Below are 20,612 nucleotides of genomic sequence, written 5' to 3'. Positions count from 1 at the left end.
GGTTCGACCAGCTCAGCTCAGCATCATGTGACTCTGGGCAATAGCTCACTTAATCTCCGCGACTGCCCCCAGCGCCTTGATACAGCTAGGGGTGATAAGCCGGGCTTTACAAAACTGTAATTACAAGCAATAAACCCTGTACATTCAAGTTCCCCCATTCTGACAGAGGAACTCGACTGGGGGCGGTAATTGAGCACCCTATAAATTCTCCCCCAGCGGCATTGGTATTTGCCGGTGCGGTATTACCTCCTAAAACACGGGCCCTGTTGGAATGAGGCGCGAGGTCTCCCTCTTAATGCTAGGACTAAGCGCCCCTTTAGACCTGCACGAGAAGCCAGCTCTCCCCGACAGCCCTGGCTTGGATGACACTCGCCGTCCTCCTCTTTTCAGTGACAGAACTGAGTTTCTCCTGTGAAGCCGCAGCTTCAGCCGCAGCCGGCCAGGCTGCCTTCCATATGTAGCCTCCTTCCTTCGAGCCCTCCTTCCTACTCGCTGCTCGGTATTTTAATCTCCAGCAGCAAAAAAACTAAAGCACATTCAGCAAATACTTTCTGAAACTTCTCCAAAGTAGGACAGTCAGCAGCAAGTCTTCGCGACTCAGGTAAATAGAAAATAATTAACTCTGTGTCTTGAGATGGAAAATGTTTTTGCATTTTTAAATAATTGTTGGTTTGTGTGTCTGCTTGAAACCTGTCCTCCCAGCATTTAAAGATTTTAAACCGGTCTTAAAGCCAGTGGGCTAAAATGATATAGGACAGGATAAGGGGCAGCCTTCGTACTGCTGGTGTGACAGCTCAGTGGGTTAATGTATGTAATGCAGAGATTTGTTTGCAGCCTGAATTAACATGTGTGCTACACTGAAATGCTGGTTCGCTGTGACGAGTTCCACTGAATAGGTACTAGTGATGTAGTTTACTTACAGAGCTTTGAAGCTGTGGCACTTTAATGTAAAGGGCTAGCTAAAAACATATAGGTACTGGCGTGTAAAATATGCAGAAAGACTTATGCACAAAGAGCCCGACTCACAACTGCATTGGCACGTCTAACTTCAACCTACAGACATAGATGGCTTTCTATGCAAGTGCAAATTCACTTTGGAAAATTTTAAAACGTAAATTTGCAATGGTAATTAAATTTGATCACACTTAGTATGTCCTGAGTATGGTATGATATTATGTGCGATAAAATCTGCCCTCATAGTTGTGAGGTGGCGTTTCAGGGGCAGAGTCACGCTTAAAGGTTTACGCTCCCTCAAGGTGTGCGTATTTGCAAAATTTTCCATCATCCAATGCCACCATGGAAATGGATGGATATTTACTCCTGTCAAAGGCGGTAAATCGGTTCCTAAGGTGGAAATGGTCAGAAAATGCACCAAAATTTATGGGGGTGCGGAATAAGGAGTTGCCTCACTGGGAAAAAATAGTGCAAATGCAAAGCAGTTTTTCACCCACACAACTGCATATTAACACATTCGGAAGAGGATTCACCTGGATGTAAAATGGAATTCAAAATAGGTTCCTTCGGTGCTTCTGAAAAGGGATACCTCTTGCTGCTTTCTAGGAGGACTACAGAACCTTTGTGAAATCTCGTGAGATCCTGTCAGTTGTAGGTGTAAATATTACAATTTCTTGGAGAATCATACACAAACTTTGCTTATATTCCAGCGTATGTGAAAATTGACAGAAATCACAGGAGGGTGTCTCAATCTACACAAGTCCTATATTTCCATGCACACTTAAAAATCTAAAGTGCTGTGGCATATTAGACAAAGGAAGCACAAAATTCAAGCGTGAATAATTAGTATTTTTTATTTTTCTCCACTTAAATAATCTGTTTTTCAGGCGTAGAAATTTCTTCCACTGCACCCGGATATAATACAGGGGTATTGGGGGAACTTTATTTCTATTTCGCACACTTACTCAGACATTTTAGGTGCCATATGTAAATGTGTACATTTCGTGTAAACTAAAGTTTGCCGTGCTTGTGAATACCAACAAATGGAAGGTTCCTGAGTGACCCCGGTTTTCTCAGTAGGCTCTTAGGGCCAGATGCATCAAGCATTTTGTTCCTCGCTAACGGACCGATACGCAGAATCGGCCCGTTTGCGATTACAAAAAATGCTTTTGCGATTTATCAAACCCAATTTTGCGATCCAGTAACCTGTTACCGAATCGCAAAATGGGTTTGCGATTCGCTATTTGGAAGGGGCGTGTTTTATTGCGTCCCTGCCAAATAGTGAATCCTAACAGTATGGATGAATGTTTTTTGACCGTGAATGCGGTCGCAAAACATTTGCATATTACCATCTACTTCAAGTAGGTGGTAACTCATTTGCAAATGTGAATGTTTGTAAAAGCATTTTTGAGAGCAGGCAGCGGTCTCACGGACCACAGCCTGCTATTAACCCTTTGCGTGCGTCGGACGGCCCCAGCCTTCCGACGTCACGGTGGACGTGTGCGGAGGACGGCCGGCGGCCGTCCTAACCACGCCCAGTCAAAAATCACCAGCACCGCGGCGGAATTCGCGCCGCGGTCAACGGGTTAAAAAATGAAAGGAAAACTTTTCATTTTTCTTTTTGTAAAGCATCTCGTTTTCCTTTAGGAATCGCAGAAAGTGTACTGCACACTTTTATGCATGCCGTTTTGCGATTCCCCAATTAGGGAATCGCAAAACATTTTTTTGATGCATCTGGCCCGAAGTCCCTGTTCCAGGCCAGAAGGATTGTTCAGTGAGGTTCATGTTCATCTGTGAAATAAGGTCACTTATTCAGCCCTCCATTGTTCGGCTTTCGAATGTTCTATAAATTGAGTTTCATTAAACTAATATTGTTAATTGAAGTGCTTAGAAATTGCAGAAGTGCAGGTTGAAGAGTTGAATAAAAACAGTTATTACTACTACTAATAATAACAATAATAAATAAGGCTCTGCACTTTATGCTTGAAATTTATACCTTCTGTGCGTCTAGGTGAAACTTTGGTGAGCAAAACATTTTGTGAATTCTGTCTCTAAAGATTATTATTTTGAAGGTGGTAGATTTTGTGGCTTGAGTGGGTAAAACACTTAGTGCCTGATTACGAGTTTGGCGGAAGAGTTACTCCATCACAAACGTGACGGATATCCCGTCCGCCGTATTAGGAGCTCCAATATATTCCATTGGATATACTGGACCTCGTCACGTCAGGAGCGTAACACAGACCCCGCATCCCCCGCGTTGCGGGGGGGCCCCCTGAGCTGCACGGGGCCCCCTCAGCACAGTACTTAAACCTGAGCGCTCTGTTTTAAATCCGGAGAGGGGGCCCCTCCGTGTACATTGCAGGGCGGCCCCTTGAACTTTCTTTACGCCACTGCGTCACGTCTGTGATGGATCAACCCGTCCGTCAAACTCGTAATCACCCCTTTATTATTCACCGTGTGGCAAGGATTCCTGCCTACTCTAGCATATTTACAGGAAGTTTCTCTTCACTGGTTATGTTTAAGGTGAAATGCAATTTACAGTAATTTTTCAAAAACATAAACTGAAAGTAAACTTTAGCTGCTGAAGACCTACAACCAGCCATCAGTACAATGTAAAGTAATGAACCATCAGTTGTTATGGATGTAATGGTATTTTTTCTCATGTAAAGAGCTTAGTCACCCATTCAGGTGTTAATAGCACTAATTAAAACTACACATAAATATAACAAACATTTTTAGTATGTACAAAAATTCTGATCATTGTAATAGTTAATAGAAGGTGTAATACTTTCCAACGCTAAAACTAAAAACACCCTTAAATATGTTCCAGAATTACGTAGCATGTTTATGGGCTACCACCTATCATCTCATAATAACTCTTTTTAATTGTTAGTTTGAACACACTAATGGTAAGTGTGGAAGATAAAAACAGGGTGGGTGGAATGCCTGAATTAATCTCATCCCCTGGTAAGTACCCAGGGCTTACTCTGCCCCATCATTTTTTGGCCACAGTTCCAGCTCAGACTCGAACCCGCCAAATGCAAATCAGCCTTGGTCCTGCTCCAGTAGGGACAGTCCAGCTCAAAGGTGCCAGAAAGGTCCCCTTCAAACAGGAACATGAGCAACCCCAGACCAGTTTTGGCCTACTTAGGTCTTGTCAGTAAGCTATCGCTTGAGACCGGTGCTACACTCAGAATTGAAGCCACGTCTGGGTATATCCACAGCACTGTGGAAAACAGAAAAGTGATGAGTGGAGTGCTTGAAATAATCAGAAACTCAGGTAAATACTTGGGCGGCATCTCAGTCCATCATTTTTGGTCCACTGCAACACCTCAAAGGGGTAAGTGAGTCAAAGCCCCGCGTTATTTTCAAATTACAAATGACACCACTTCTGATCTATTGAGCGTCGCTCTCATGCTCAGCAGTGGTAAGTGAAAAGTCTCAAGTAACTTGCTCAGCGCCTGGGAGTTTATAATAATTTGAAGGACAAACCTGCTCTTCTTCATGGGTCCTGTCTGCACCTGCAACATTTTCTCCGTGTTGGTTTCAGTCACAATATATCCAATGATGTTTATGTACAATAAATCTATACATTTATTCTACCCATGTGAGTATTTAAGGATTTATGCTCACAGGGTTATGGGAATTACAACAAACACACAAAAGGTGATCAAAGGAACGCTTGTAATCATGATAACTCTGCTCTGGATAGCATATCAGAACCATCTTACTTTTGCACACCGTACCACCTCAGTTCGGACTCAGCAGCGTTGAAATCAGTCTTGACCCTGCTCCAATGGGAACGGTACATCCTGAACTGTCATGCCGGGTCCTACCAGAACAGGAACACATGCAACCCATCACTGGTTTTGCCTTGATTGGGGCTCATTAGTTGAGTGTAGCTTGGTTTCAGTGGCACAGTGAGCAAGGGATGGGAAACATCCATTACAACGCAGTCATTAAATCGCACTGCTTTTGCAACACAGCTGTTACAACGCAACTGCCTTTACATCGCATGCCATTACAACGCAGCTGTTACAACGCATTTTACTACAACGCATGCCATTACAGCGCATACCATTCGAACGCATGCCATTACAACGCATTATAAGGTAAGTAATTGAGATTTTTTTGTTTTAGGGTGGGTATGGTTTTTGAGATGGATGGGAATAATAATTCTTACCCCTACACTATCCAAAACTTTCCCTACTGTTGCACTCACAGGCGTGGGGATAGTAATTTTTACCCCTACACTATCCAACACTTACCCTACTGTTGCACTAACTGGAGTGGGAATAGTAATTTTTACCCCTACACAATCCAACACTTCCCCTACTGTTGTACTCACAGGAGTAGGGATAGTAATTTTCACTCCGACACTATCCAACACTTACCCTACTATTGTCCTAAAAGTATTATGCGTTGAAATGCTATGCGTTGTAAAGGTATGCGCTGTAATGGAATGCGTTGTAATGGTAGTTTTTAAAAATGCGTTGCAATGGCATGCGTTGTAAAATCATGCAATGTAATGGTAATCGCGAAGTAAAAACCACGTTGTAAAAGCATGCATTGTAATTCTTTGCATTGTAATGTCATATATTCGCAAGGGACCCACACCTGTGCCTGTCGATGCCACTTAGGGCATCACATTGAAGTATACAAAATTTAATGGATGGAATTCTTGAATTAATCACAGCCACTGGTCATTACTCACACCTTGCCTCGCCAGTTTGGACCCCGCCATAAGCAAATCAGTCGACCCTTCTCCCACAGGAACATTCCAGCCAGAATACACAAAGATGTGTTATGTGAACAGGAAAGATTGTGCAGCAGGGTGTTTAGTAAGAGCCTGTTCCCCAACCCCCTTTATGCCCTTGTTGCATAGTTTATTAAGGGTTTCTTGTAGGGATGTGCAAAATTCCAGCAGTCTGCTTTTGCTTAATTATGGCAAAATTACGCAAAATGAAAATATGTCATATCACACTATATTTTAGTGAGAAATGTGTTCAACCATCAGTTTGGAGTGAGGATGAACTGAAACAAAAGCCCTGCGCACTGAAAGCAAGACAGAAAACAACTGTGCTCCCAGTTGCCGATTATACTTTTTTTACCGCAGATGGCACCGTTTGCGGTAAATTTTAACAGCGAATTGCGCATTACACAAAGTGGCGTCATTTCAGGAACTTCACATAACAATTATACGAATTACGACAGAATAATTGAAATTTTGCCCAGGCCAAGTTTTGTGGTCCACGACATAATGCTGTTTTAGCTTTATGCATTCTTACATGTTTTAGTAGCTTAATGCTGATGGTTGCTTTGCTTTGCAAACCATCTTTTTGCATTGTGTGAGCGCCTGCATTCAATAACTCTGGGCCAAAACCTCTACCATTTACTATGTTAAACAGTCCTGGATAGTTGTAATTTCAGTGTGGATAAGAGATTTATAAAATACAAAGACACAAATGTCTAAGTTATACATCCAAGTATATTATTTGTTTCAAATATGAGGCTAGTATTAAAATTACGCATAAACCATGCATAAACGTACTTATGCATATTATGCAAATTATGCATAAGTAAGAAAGTTCATACTGGGGTGTGAGTAAGGCTCAGGAATTGCACTAGAACTCAGGTAACCACTCAGGTATATCTTTGTGCTTATTCACAAACATTTTCGAATAAATTGATCACTTATATGTTGACTTCTAATTTACACATGCATGATTCAGGCATATGTGGTGAGGAAAATGTTGGAAAATGCACCAGTATAACCCATGTAATAAGAAAGCGCGTGGGAAGGAAAGGCATTGCAAGAAAAAGTATTTACATTGAGGCATACTTTCTTAACACTCTTAATCTCGCCCTTTCAAAAAGTAGGTAATGCATAAATTACGTATATACAGTGTTAGGAAAATAAGCATGTGACAGGAAAGGTCATGAACACCATACTCTTCAATGGGAATGTTAAAACCTGCACAAGTCCATCACTGATGAGTCACAAAGTTTTGTGAAAACACTGAATTATAAACATTCCTAGGTGTACACTACGCATAGTGAAATTGATGACTGTTGTCGTAAATCGGGCTTTCTGGGACTACTTTTGAAATCACAATAACCTGTAACTAATTCAATTCAATTCAATGCAATAATCTTTATTCGGTTTAAAAAAACATAAAAGATGCACAGTAAAGAACAAGTAAACATTCAGAAAAGAGAAATAACTCCAGTTTAGTAATCAGTTAGTGAGCCCAGTGTCCCCGCCAACCAGAAGTCTCACCTGAAAAAACATAAATATTTCATGGAACTAAACTGCTGAGGGGCATTTTATTACATTTACAAGTATATTTACAATGTTCAAGACTTCATTTCCCCTGCATTGAAACAGAACCACCTTATGAAGTCTTTTAAATGAGTTATTATAAGGCACCCACCTCGGTATGTTGGGTCTCTAGTACCCAGGTGATATCAGGCAGATAGGGCCATATGTAGGAAGCCAAATACCGGTCGGTAACGACCGAAATTCGGTAAATATCCCGTTACCGACCGGTATTGAGGCACTTGAGATGTAGGTGGCTGATTTCTGGATTCGGTATTTACCGAATCGGAATTTAAGAAATCGGTAAAATACCGATTCGGTAAATGCCGAATCCAGAAATGCTATGTAGGGGGCACTCAAGTGAGTGCATAATTGGTGTCTGGATTCGTTATTTACCACCAACTACAAGTTGATGGTAAATGACGAATACCTTTAAAAAAGCATTATTGTGCAATTTGTGAAGTGCCATGTGGCAGACATAGGGCATGTATGTGCGCCGCATGTGCACACATGCACGAATCAGGGGTGCAACAGGGTGTCAATGTGACACCCTGCCACCCATGATAATGCCTCCCCTATTACCGATTCGGTATTTACCGAATCAGTAATAGTAACTGGCTTCCCATTCATTCCTATGGGCCTCCAGGCTCATAGGAATCAATGGGAAGGGATGCATTATTACCGATTCGGTAAATACCGATTCATAAATACCGATATTTACCGAATCGGTAATGATTACCGATTAATTACCTACATACCATTTACCGATTCATAAATACCGAATCGGTAAAATTCGGTATTTATGAATCGGTAAATGTTATGTTACCTACATATGGCCCTAGTAGCTTAACGTAAATTTGGTGTCGCATCTGTGCACAGTGTCTGTGGAATCGAAGCGTTTAGTGCAGTTGGAGGCCTATTGCAGTACGTTTTTTTTAATTGTACTTTGTCAGCTTTGGCACTTTTGAATTTCCTTTTAGAAGATGGGTTTGAAGAGGATGAATTGCCAGTTCTTAATTTGTAAACTAAAAAATGCCGGGGCCCTGGGTTTTGCACAGAAGCCTGTGTTCAGCGCTATCCAGTGTCAGGTGCACCGAAAACCAAGACGTATAGTTTTGATTCCCCCTCATGTCTCTTTTATCCACCACCAGACACTCCCTGCCCCTTTATCCTGCTTTCTTTCTTTGTCACTGTTTTTCCATCTTTCTTGCCTTCTTCTTCCACCCTTTTGTGCATTTTTTTCTATCTTGCCCTGGGTCAAAGTCTGATGAGGAAAACTAAGTGCCCCGCCTGCAACCGGCTCATATCAAGCAACTTTTTCCCATATTAAAAGTGACACACCGGCGGCGAAAGGGGCTTGTAAATAAGGCCCGAAATGCCTTAAGAAGCATGTTAACAGACATCAAATGCAGGAAATAGCCTCTAGATGGCGCCATCAGATAGAACACTGAATTGTTCGAACAAGACTTCTCTGCAGGAGAGGTGGCAGCTTACACCATGCTAAGAGCATACTCACGTGTGTAGAACAACCAAGGAAAAGCTGCACTGTGGCAGTCACCAACAAGGGCTGCATCAACACAATTTCACAGAAGTAGCCTCACTGATTCCCCACTCCTTGCCCCTTGATTGTAGTTACACACCTGTCAATTATATTTATTAAAAAAGAGGTATTCCTAGTTTTTTGCCTAAAGCAGCGCCCTCAGGGCAGTACTTTGGACAGTGCACAATTACTACTTTTGAAACATTTCTTAAAATACTTGCGGAATCTTTGACAAAATTCCAGGGCTGGAGAAAGACTACTCAATAAGCCTATGTAATCGTTTGAGGAAAATTGCACTTTACCGCTGCGTAACCACATACCCTACATCCAGAATCAATCAATCACCAAATTTGTAAAGCGCGCTACTCACCCGTAAGGGTCTCAAGGCGCTGAGGGGGGGGGGTGCTACTGCTCGAACAGCCAGGTCTTGAGTTGTTTCCTGAAGGAGAGATGGTCCTGGGTCATCCGTAGGTGGGTGGGGAGGGAGTTCCATGTCTTGGCTGCCAGGTAGGAGAAGGATCTTCCTCTGACGGTAGATTTCCGGAATCTTCGGACGGAGGCGAGGGCGAGGCTGGCGGATCGGAGCTGGCGGGTGGGTGTGTAGAATGTGAGGCAGCTGTTGAGGTACTTCGGGCCCATGTCGTGGAGAGCCTTGTGTGCGTGGGTGAGGAGTCTGAACGTGATCCTTTTGTTGACGGGGAGCCAGGATGAGTCGTGCTGAGGCGTTCTGAATGCGCTGGAGTCTTTTCTGGAGTTTTGCTGTGGTTCCAGCGTAGAGGGTGTTCCCGTAGTCCAGGCGGCTGGTCGCGAGGGCCTGAGTGACCATCTTCCTGGTTTCGGTGGGGATCCATCGGAAGATCTTTCGGAGCATGCGCAGGGTGTTGAAGCAGGATGATGAGACGGCGTTCACTTGCTTGGTCATCGTGAGGGAGTAGTCCAGGATGAAGCCCAGGTTGCGTGCGTGGTCCATTGGCTTGGGTGCGCTGCCCAGGGCAGGGGCAAATGCAAAAACAACAATTGATGGACAGAATGCAGAACAATGTCATACATTCACCCAAGTACAGCGATCTGGGCCTAAATCCATCGTTTTTTTGCTCACCATGCCATTCCAGTTTGAACCCAGCCATATGCAAATCAGTCTTGACCCTGTGCCTCATGGGAACAGTCCAGCCCGAACTGCCAAGCCAGGTCCTCCCTGGACTGGAAACAAGCATCCTAGGTAAGGGTGGGCGTAGTGGGCGTAGTGGGGCTACGTGAAGCAGCACGTAGTGTGCCCAAATCTACGCACACTACGCGCTTCGCGTAGCCCCACTACGTGCCACCCACCTCCCACCCGCCATTCTTTTAAATATTATAAGCAATGAAAAATAAAGTAAAAGTAAGTCGACTTACCCGTAAGCGCGGCGTCTCCGGGGCTCCCTCTTTCAGTTTCTAATTTCTTCTGGCAAATGCGCATGCGCGGACGCCCGCGCATGCGCATTTCTCGCGAGAAATGCGCATGCGCGGGTGTCCGCGCATGCGCATTTGCCAGAAGAAATTAGAAACTGAAAGAGTGAGCCCCGGAGACGCCGCGCTTACGGGTAAGTCGACTTACTTTACTTTATTTTTCATTGCTCATATATTTAAAAGAAGGGCGGGCGGGAGGTGGGTGGCGGGTGGCAAGCAGCTACGCTTCGCCCTCGGCGTGTGCGTAGCGCTGCCCTGCTTCGCCTACTTCGGAAAGTGCGAAGCAGGCAGCGCTACGTACACTACGTGGGCGAAGCGTAGTGCTACGCCCGGGGTTAATCCTAGGACCGGTTTCGGGGTTTCACCCCTCTTCAGCCAGGATAGCTTGATTCCAGTGGCATGGAGAGCACGGGACTCACGTCTGAGCATGTTGCGTGCGTGGTCCGTTGGCTTGGGTGCGCTGCCCAGGGCAGGGGGCCACCAGGAGTCGTCCCAGGCGGAGGGAGATGGTCCGAGGATGAGGACTTCCGTCTTGTCTGAGTTCAGTTTCAGACGGCTGCTCTTCATCCATTCTGCGACGTCTCTCATTCCTTCCTGGAGGTTGGCTTTGGCGGTGGCGGGGTCGTTGGTGAGGGAGAGGATCAGCTGGGTGTCGTCGGCGTAGGAGATGATGTTGAGGTTGTGTTGGCGGGCGATGGCTGCGAGACGGCTCATGTAGATGTTGAAGAGGGTGGGGCTGAGTGCGGATCCTTGCGGGACGCCGCAGATGACTTCGGTGGTCGCGGATCGGAACGGGGGGAGGCGGACTCTCTGGGTTCTTCCGGCGAGGAACGAGATGATCCACAGCAGTGCCGCTCCTTGGATTCCAGTGTTGCTGGGGCTTTGTGTCAGGGTGTGGTGGCATACGGTGTCAAAGGCTGCTGAGAGGTCCAGGAGGATGAGGGCGGCCGTTTCCCCGTTGTCGAGAAGGGACCTGATGTCGTTGGTGGCTGCGATGAGGGCGGTCTCGGTGCTGTGGTTTGCTCGGAAGCCGGACTGTGAGGGGTCGAGGGAACCGTTGGTCTCGAGGAAGGCGGAGAGTTGTCTGTTGACGGTCTTCTCGATGACTTTGGCTGGAAAGGGGAGGAGCGAGATGGGGCGGAAGTTCTTGAGGTCCGTGGGGTCCGCGGTGGGTTTCTTCAGGAAGGCGCTCAGCTCGGCATGTTTCCAGCTCTCCGGGTAGGTGGCGGATGCGAAGGAGCTGTTGATGATGTTCCGGAGTTGGGGTGCGATGATGGAGTCGGCTTTGTTGAAGATGGGGTGTGGGCAGGGGTCGGTAGGGGAGCCGGAGTGGATGGTGTTCATCATGCGGGTGGTGTCTTCGGTGCTGACAGGGGTCCAGGTGCAGAGGGTGGTGGTGGGGGGCGCTGGTTCGGTGGTTGGGTGCGAGGTCAGCGCGCCGAAGCTGTTGTGTAGGTCGGCGAACTTGCGGTGGAAGAACGAGGCGAGAGAGTCGCAGAGGTCTTGCGAGGGGGTGATGTCGTTGTTGCAGGCACTGGGGTTGGAGAGCTCTTTGACGATGCTGAAAAGCTCCTTGCTGTTGTGGGTTTGTTGTCCAGTCGTTCTTTGAATGCTGTCTTCTTGGTGGTGCGGATCAGCTGGTGGTGTTTGCGGGTGGCGTTCTTGAGGGCGGTCATGCGTTCTGTTGTCTGGTCATGGCGCCAAGCTTTCTCGAGGGTGCGGCAGGTTTTCTTGGAGTTTTTGAGGTCGTTGGTAAACCACGAGGCTTTCCTGCTGCCGGGTCTGCTGGGGGGGTTCTTCAGTGGTGCGAGTTCGTCGGCACAGTCGGTGAGCCACTGTGTGAGGTTGCGGGCTGCTTCGTTGGGGTCCGTCGTGATGGTGGGAGGGTTCTGGCTGAGGGAGGTTGTGAGCTGGTCGGCGGTGATCTTGCTCCAGCTTCTGCGGGGAACCTGTTGCGGGTGGTGGTGGGTCGTGGTTCTCCTGAAGTTGAAGTGGACGCAGCTGTGGTCTGTCCAGTGTAGTCCGGTGGAGTGGCTGAAGGAGATGTGCTTGCTGGAGGAGAAGACGGGGTCAAGCATGTGGCCGGCGTAGTGGGTGGGGGTGTTCACCAGTTGCATGAGTCCGAGGTTGGCGAGGTTGTCCAGCAGGGCGGCGGTGTTGCAGTCCTTGTTGTTCTCCAGGTGGAAGTTGAGGTCCCCTAGGAGGATGTAGTCTGTGGAGGTGAGGGCGTGTGGACTGACGAAGTCTGCGATGACTTCGCTGAATTGTGTGCGTGGTCCCGGGGGTCTGTAGATGAGGGTGCCTCTGAGGGTGGTCTTGGGGTCTGTGTGGATCTGGAAGTGAATGTGTTCGGCGGCGGTGAGGGTGTCGTCGGAGTTGGTCGTGATGCGGATGGTGTTTCTGTGGACGATGGCGATGCCTCCTCCGGTTTGTTTGATGCGGTCCTTCCGGGTGATCTTGTAGCCCTCCGGGATGGCTATGGCGATGTCGGGGGCTGAGGAGGCGTTCATCCAGGTTTCCGTGAGGAAGGCAACGTCTGGTGATGTTGTGTCGAGGAGGTTCCAGAGTTCGACGGCGTGTCTGTGGACGGAGCGGGTGTTGAGCAGGATGCACTTGAGGTGGTTGTTGCTGGTGCTTGGCTTGGCGGGTGCCGGGTAGGTCCTGAGGCAGGTGAATTGGCAGGCTTGGCAGGTGAAGGGCCCGTGTGTGCGCCTCGGGGTGGCTTGGTAGCAGGCGGTGTTTCGGCTGGCGTTGACTGCGTGGAGGGTGGTGGTGTTGTAAGTTCATCGGGTGCGCTGGCATCGACGAGGATCAGGGGTCCTGGCGCTGGGCACGGTCCAGGCGCGGACGGGCGTAGACGTGCTTGCCTTTGGCGCGCCTTCAGCGCGCAATTGGCGCGCCCGCTGCGCGTGAATGCTGCGCGTACGTGTGGACTCCGCCATAAACAACGAAGTGGGAGGGAGGAGCAGCTGGGAGGCGGGAGCGGGGTGGCGAATGGGAAGGGGAGCGGGTGTACAGAAGAAAGAACGGGGGCGGGGCCGCGGGGGAGCAGCGGCAGGGAGCGGGGAGCGGGGCGGAACAGAAATGCATCTCTGTGTTTTGGCCGAGATCTAAAATCTTGACCTGATGGAATAATCTGTATTCTTGTGCAGTCCCAGGGCTTACCTGCAATTAGACCTGCAGCTGATGACATTAGAGATATTATCTTCACCTGTTGGTGTTCACAACTGTCAAAACACTCTGATGAGGGCATTAAGTGCCATTAGAACATTGGAATGTTGAGCATCCCATTGAAAACAGTCTCCGGACTTCTAATGGGCGGTAGATGTCCGGAGCATCAACATTCCAATGTTTAACAAAGGTTTCAGGGATTTCAACCCCCTTGGACTCCGTGAGGCCTTTGTTTTACAAATGAGAACATTCTGGCCTCTGGGGGGGAATGTTCTAATAGCGTTAGAGCCCTCTGTAGCGAGCTGTACCAGCCATTAAAGACCCCTCCCTTGTTAAAGGCCCTCGCATAACGCTGGAGTGGGCCTTTAATGGCCGGTAGAGCCTGCTGCGACGGGATATAAGGTTATATTGATTGCTCACTCAAATATTTTGTGTCCAAGCCAAAGACGAGTTTGCACAGCTTGAAAAGTGAAATTAACAGCTGTTAATGCCCTGAAGCATTTGGGCAATACAGCGTTTATCACAAGTCATCACAAATCGCCTCTACAGTTCAACGGTGGTGCTCAAAACTGATTAAGAATCAGACATCAATAAGTAAAATATTTCCTGGAATTTTCAGTTTAAAAATGCACTCCTTTTTTCAGCTTGGCTGGTGACTACATGAATCAAACAATAGCAGGTTACATCTATGTGTGACAGACAGGTTGCATGTTGAATCTTATGAGGCCTGCCTGAGTCCTTCGTCGCCCCAAATTCAGTACTTCAATTAACAGCATGACCTTTTCTTTACAGGTGTGTGCAATAGAAATCCTGCCGTTTTTTGTTATCACACTCTACCTACCTACCTCACCTGAGACCCTGACATTTTTGTTTTTTTAAATGTATTTTATTGATTTTCTACAACAAGTTAGACATTGATGAGTCACAGCTAGGATAAACAGAAACACGTTTGGCACACTTGAAATTCACTGGGTCTTGAGCAGAGTCTTCCAACAGAAGGTAGGAAAGAACAAGCATTTACAATGCAATGGTCTCGGCATTGGTAAAGTTAGAGCTATTGGCATTGCTCATGACATTATTTTTGTTTATGTTTTTGTTTTTAAAACATTTAAAGAAATGGCATTGTTATTTACAATGTCAATAGCTTAATCACTCTCAAATGCGAGACCTATTGCATTTGCACCCACACACAGAGCCACCTACACACACACTGATTAAGCTATTGACATGGTAAATAACAATGCCGTTTCTTTACATGTTTTAAAAACAAAAACATAAACAAATGAGCAATGCCAATAGCTCTAACTTTAACAACACCGAGACCGTTGCATTGGAAATGCTTGTTAGGACAAGGGCATTGGATATCTCTGAGATAGTGGAGGCTCAGGGGCCTCTCATCTCATGTTTAAGGGGGCACCGCCATTTTGCGGCATGCCACTGAATGTACGGAAGAGCTGCCTTGGTGTGATTCGGCCTGGCGGAGCCCTCTTTCACAGAGCATCAGAGCTGTACATCAAACAGGCCTTTCATTTTCCACACTCTGCTGTGTCCTACCTTACAGCTGCGCAGCAGTCTGATGCAGCCCTTCGTGCAGCACTTCTGCGGTGCCACCCTGGGGTGCTGGAATGAGAGACCTTGGTTTCCATTCCCCTGCCATACACCACGCCCAAATCGCCCCTTCTCACCCTTCAGGCTCAGTCATGTTGACTGCTGCAAAAAGAACAATTGATGGACCGAATGCTGAATGCCAAACATTCACCTCGAATACAGAGATCTGGGCCTAAATACATTCTTTTTTTGCCTACCATGCAATTCCAATTCTTTGACAGTCATGAATATGCAAATCATCTCCGTTAATCTAGTTTAGTTTGTTTTTTTGTTGACAGGAGCTCTCCTGTTTCTTTCCTGGGTGCTATACAACTCCTCCCAAAGACAACCAGGCCGAAAAATGTGAGCCCGCATGACATATATAAAAATACCTAATGATATGAAATAGATTGCATATATAGGTTTCAGGCGAGGGGGTGCGGTGGGCGGTTGGATCTAATTTACCCAGATTGACTAAAAGCCTGATTAGAACCCAGGTGCCAAAATCAGCAGTTTAGTCAATAAACACAACTCCTCTCGAGTCCCGAGGTGATTTAGCCGCATGCATTCTGGGAATTGTAGTCTTGGCCTAAGTCAAAGAGATAACAGTACAAAACTACAAGGAGTACCAAACGTGCCAGGGAATGAAAAAGATCGTCAGCTTTCCCTTCCGAGGGTAGAAGAGTTCCCCGAGTCCCTCCATTACAAATGCCTCGAGGTTATAAAATCCACTAGTTCTTAGGATTCTGCTAATGTGGGGGGGGGGGGGGGGGCGATGTCTCAGCGACATAACACTCACCTCACACATCTGAAGGGCAGAGCGGCAGAGACTGAACCCTGGCAAGGCAACCCCCCTTTTCTGAGGGGCTCCTTTAAAATACAGACACGTAAACTCTTTTTGAAATAAATGAAGGAGTAAGGCAGAAATGCTACCCCACACCATGAAGGAGCGGAACAATCTACATGCTAAACTGACAGAGGTAGTCGCTGTCTTCATCAGTCAGTAAAAGTTTTTAGAAAAAATTGAGATATGAGCACACAAACAAGTAAGAAGGCTTAGAATCGTTTGACCAAATTTACTTCAAATATTATATGGGGCAATCTATCCAATGGCTTACAACTCTAAAGTGGGCCAAGAGGCCATTTAAATAGGTTGGTTTTGCGCTATAAAATGCTTCATTAGATTAAACATTAAAATAATTGTGCTTTACCTTAACGTAAAAATATTTAAGTGCAAATGGTTAATCATGCTAGGTACATAGTTAAAGGTGACGGGTTCTTGAGATGTTGGGCAGTGCGTGTTGTAAATACTCACCCCTGTATCATTAGAAAGCAATGCGTTGCAACCGTTGATTCTGTAGTCGTTATTACATAACCACAAACTTCTAAACAGTGAAACAGCAGATCCACGTATCACTGCAAACAGTTAATTTGTCTTTGCTCTTGAAATAAACTCTTTCGCGCGCTCCTTTGTTCGCTCAGTTCGTGTAAACTGTATTAAGTAAAGAGGTGGCATTCTTAGGTAAATCGTGATAACAATGGCTCAGAGTCTCTTTCATGTCGGCGCCCTTCTGCTCCCACCAGTTATCAGGCCCGAAGGCGTAGTCATAAAATATAATTTGCATTGTCACTGTAGTTTGCTTTCTTTGTCTTTTTTTTTTCCAATCCTCTTTTTTGCCCCCCACAAAACTGAAATCCTAGACCCCATAAATACCTTGCACGGTCCCCTTTTTAACTGTCAGGTAATTACACACAGTTCCTTGATAATTTAACCCGTCAAAGGTTGTCTCATTACTTTGTTCCTTTGGGTAGCGTCTCCCGCTTTGTGTCTGATGAACACTAAACAGGGCCGATATTAACTGTCAATTAATTACACACCATTTCTCTTCACTATTTACCCGATGAAATGGGCAGGTAGGCCGCATCCCTGCCATCTCAATCACTGTCTCCCCGACAAAGGAACCAATAAAGATGAGTCACTCGGAGTCACCCGGTGTCTGGTGCGCAGAGCCGCCCATTCCCTTAGAGACGGCTGATAATACAAACTTTGTATTGAAAATCAGCCTAATGAGCGCCATGCTGGGTAGGGAGATCACATGTCAGAGCAGTTTGCAAATGCTCGGGGGCAAACAACGCCTGTTATCCTTTAAGAGCTGAGAAACTTACTGCAAGTCTAGGGTCCGGATTCCGGCAGAGACAGGCGCGCAGCAGGAGACCGCGGGCTCCTGTGAAATGGCGCTGCCCGTCGCTCTCACCCACGGCCCGCACTGTCTCTGAATGGTCAGTGAGAAAAAAGCCCTCGAGGTCTATCTAATATGGCGTACAAAGAGAGCTTAACCATGTAAAGTATGCTTGCAGAAGAACTCCATTAAAGAGTTTTTTTTGGGTGCAACATTGGAGGGAAGGGGGCAGCTGTGTGCAGCCTTCGTACAGACCTGCAAGAGCCGTAACGCGCATCTGAGATGGCGTCTCGGAGACGAGCAGACAAAGAGCCGCTGTGGCATATGCTGCTCCGGGAACAGGCGCACTCGGAATGCCTGTGCTCGTCATCACCCCTACCTATTGCCACCCCCCTCACACACAATCTGTCGGTTTGATTTCACCAGGCGCTCAAGAGGACACTTTCTCTTGCCCAAACACAAGCTCCTTATAGCGGCCCAGATATACGAGGGGGACACTGATTGCTTTATTTTACTACCCATCCAGCAGTCAGAAGGCCCTTTGTCCTTGCTTGCACTAGGGCCCAGGGTACCCTAGCTACACCACAAATGTCGAGTATTATTTACCAGCCATGGTCTTCTATTCAGCAGCCAAAGCATTGTGGGAATGGTAGTTCTGGTTTATCTCAACATGCTGCCCCATATCAAATGGAGCCATCGGTTAACATTAGATGGGGGCTAGAGATTCCTGCCAGCTGCAGGGCACAGCTGGCGGCTGACCAGGCACACAGAGCCGGCCAGGGAACAGCAGCTTTCTGTCCCCGCCTCGGCTTCCAATAGTGAACCCTTGTGAACTGACATCCAGCTGAGCTGGGGGCTGTGGGGCGAGGGAGTGGGAGGGAGCGCTGAAATTTATTTCCCGACGTTTCTGGGAATGATGGAGGGGGTAGAAATATCAGACCAAGCAACTGAGGAGGGCATTTGATTAATTTTTGTGCTGGGTAACTGTTTTTAATGTGCTAATGTAGCGCAAAAAAGTCTTGGCTTTTCATCATTGACCACCGAATAATTAACAGAGACGAGGATGAAAGCGGAGCCTGGAAGCTCGTGACTGGCCCCTCTTACCGCAGAGTATTAAGACACAGAGGTGGGGGGTGAGACAGCGAGTGAGGGGGGGCAAGAGTAGAAAAGAGAAGGGGAGGGGAGTGAGAGGGATAGGAAAATAAGTGAGCGTGACAGAGAGATAAAGTTAGAAAGGGAGAAAAGACGACAACCAGGTAAGGGAAGAGAAGGGAAGAAGAGACTGCTAAAGAGCGAAAATAGGGGGACGGGCAGAGAGGTACACCAAGCAAGGAATGAGACAGAGGAAACGAGGGCGAGCACGAAGTGCAGAGGAAGGAGGGAGGGAGCAAGCGGAGCTAAGAAAAGGGGGGAGGGGGGTGGGTGGAATAGCGGAAGGAAGAAATGTGAGCCAAAAAGGAGAGATTTATGGAAGCAATATGTGTACGCTTTCATCACGACTTTCATGTGTCTGAAAGCATGCTGCCTGGGAGCGCGTGAGCTCATGTGCGGCTTTACAATGCGCATACTGAAACTTGTTAAAACAAATGAAGAGCAAAAGGCAACGGGCACAGCGCAGATAACGGGAGAAACTTCAAAGGCAGGAGAGGGGCTCATTAGCATACTCGACAGCTTCATGCGTGTCTGGCGAGGGGGGAAGGAGGAGAGGCAGGATGCACTATTGAAATGTGCTTCCCCAAGGCGGGCCGCGTGCACAATCAGGCGAGCTTTGACAAATCCTCTAGGTGGGACCTTTTAGCTGTGCCGTGACCGGGAGTTGTGTTGGGGGAGGGGGGGGGAAGACCTAACCACTGAAGGATAAGAAAGTTATCCGATTAGAAGCCTGAACAAGCCGAGGGCACCGGAAGACACCACCGCCTTTCTCCAAGGCAGAGTAGAAATGCCTCGGAGAAACGCAGTGTCCTTTTCGGATTCGGGGGCGTGTTTGTCTTTTCTCTCCTCCAGCCATTGGCTGGAGGAGAGAATGAGACTTTCTTTAAAAAACACGCCCCCCGATCCGAAAAGGACGGGGCTACAACGGAGTGACTGGACCTCTTCTCCAGTGGCTGGCCTGCATTTAAGAGGCCAGCCAATGGAGAACAGGAGAGAAGAGGGGCGGGAGCAAGCCCCTCTTCTAAAAGTCACTCAAAGTCATTAAATCTCGCGAGCGAGACTGCGCAAGCGCAGCCTTCGCTAGCCGAGACCTAAAAATGAAAGGAACAGAAGACACGTGACAGTGGAGTCCGCTGAGCATATGGATGGTGCGGTCTGCGTGATGCATGCTGGGTGGTCAGGGGTATGGGTATTATTACGGATGTGTGTCAGGGGCAATGTGGTGCCGTCGTGGGTAAGGGGCATTGGTGCCGGCGAGTTGGGCTGCATGCCACCTGAGGAAGTGTGATGAAAGCCAGTGGTTGGGCAAAGGTGTGGAGCTCGCCGCTGTGTCACACCCTCTGGGGTTCCTCAGAAATTCCCTCGGGTCGCTCCCCTCCCCTGTACCTTGGGGGGCTCCACCAGACTCCAGTGTGTGGGTGCCGACATGTCCCCCGCAGCTGAGAACAGAGAGGCAGATTTACAAGCCCCTTGCGCCACTTGTGCGTCACTTTTCCCATGACGCATAAGTGGCGCAAGGGCATTGTAAATAAGCCCCAGAGTGTGTCTGAGGGTGGGCGGGTGTCGTTCTTAGCCTCAATGCTGGTAATGTAGGTCTCCCCCCCCCCGCCCCCCCCCTCCCAGGCGGTCACCTCTCTAGTGCGCAGCAGCTGGAGTGCACTTGCTTCTGCGCGTGCGCCATTCAATATTGTGGATAGCCAGCAATGTATGTCTAGAGCAGTGACCGCCTTCCACGACATCACAATTTGATGCTTAAATAGTGCAAACGCCAGGTCTATAAATCTGTGCAGGTATGTGTGCTCTGCGCCTTTGGGCCAGAGGCCCAGGAGGTCGGACTCAGGAGTGGGTGCGAGGGTATGTTCTGCAAGTTCCGTGGTAATAGCCGTGACTTCAGTCCAGGCCGACAGCCACACTGGGCACTCCCAGACCATACGGTAGAATCCATCTTCAATTGTCCTGCACCCAGGGCAGTCAGGGGAGGAAGCCAGTTTGGAGACACCTCCTTCGCGTGCTGGAGCCCTCAGACCAAAGCCTTGTTGTGGGAGAACACTCTTCCGCCTGCTCAGGCTCCCTCTGTGCCCCCTGGTGTCCTGGAATCTAATGTCCTGTATAGAGTTGAGATGGCTCGACGCATGCCGGCATGTGTAATGAGAACGTGTAGCACTGGTGATGGAGATGGTTCCGCCTCCCCAACACTCCAGGGGGTGCGCACTATGGGGCAGATTTACAAGCCCCTTGCGACAGTTTTACGCCACCGTTGCTT

General features: G+C 47.7%; 1 protein-coding gene across 1 annotated transcript in view; it reads left to right on the top strand.

The window, feature by feature from the left end:
* Nucleotides 1-549: 549 nt before the first annotated feature.
* LOC146772499 (uncharacterized) overlaps nucleotides 550-20,612 on the top strand; it is a 37,045-nt gene continuing 16,982 nt past the window's right edge. The window contains exon 1 of the mRNA XM_085637004.1: nucleotides 550-601. The gene's annotated coding sequence lies outside the window, so the exon portion shown is untranslated. The remainder of the gene's footprint in view (nucleotides 602-20,612) is intronic.

This window comes from Triturus cristatus, chromosome 12, assembly GCF_964204655.1.
Source record: "Triturus cristatus chromosome 12, aTriCri1.1, whole genome shotgun sequence".
Lineage (NCBI taxonomy): Eukaryota > Metazoa > Chordata > Amphibia > Caudata > Salamandridae > Triturus > Triturus cristatus.
This window is presented reverse-complemented; position numbering and strand designations above follow the sequence as displayed.